The sequence below is a fragment of the Myotis lucifugus genome, unplaced genomic scaffold, assembly GCF_000147115.1.
Source record: "Myotis lucifugus unplaced genomic scaffold, Myoluc2.0 scaffold_158, whole genome shotgun sequence".
Lineage (NCBI taxonomy): Eukaryota > Metazoa > Chordata > Mammalia > Chiroptera > Vespertilionidae > Myotis > Myotis lucifugus.
In genome coordinates, this window is record NW_005871206.1 from 1,432,684 (window position 1) to 1,433,485 (window position 802).

The following is an 802-nucleotide window of genomic DNA, read 5'->3' on the forward strand; positions in this document are numbered from 1 at the left end:
ACTATGCACAGTGCCGAGGATCTGCATGGCTATAATAAGAATCATTATTACTATTGCCTTTAATAATAGTAATACTTTGTGGAATAAGAGTGTTTTCCCCAGATGCAGTAATATTATTAATCTATCCTTATACACATAAATTTCCCTGATTTTCTCTTGGCAAAGAGAAACTATTACCGTTAAAAACTTTTCCATAAGCTTTAAACTTTTCATATCCTTTAGCAAAATGTGAGACTCTAAAAGAAAAACCCTAAACAGAGGAGTTATATATAATAGCAAAATATTAGAAACAACTTAAATAGCCAACAATAAAGGTAAGCTTAACAAACTATCACAGAATGGAATATTATGCAACCATTAAATACAAATTCATAAAAATGTGTAAAAGTTACTTTGTAATGTTAAATTAAAAAATAGCCAGACAGAGAATATATCTGCTATGTGATCAAAATTACGTAGACAAGAAAGTAAACCACTGTTTCCATAGAAAACAATGGAAGAAAATAGGCCAAAATGTTCAAACATAGGTTGTCTTTGGGGTGAGAGTTGGATGATTGTTTTTTCTTCTTTTTACTTTTCTGCATTTTCCAAATGTTCTATAATGGGATTTTTTTTTAATCTCACTCTTAAAAAGTGTATTCTTTTATCTTTTCAAGTCCAAACTAATTTAAAGGCTCTGCCTCAACGAGAATTCATAAAAGACAATGACCTTTCCATATACAGTGCAGGCTGTCAGAAGAGAAGAGAGGCTTCGGAGAAATCATTCAACCTCCCACGTTACCAGTGAGGAACCTGAGGCCCC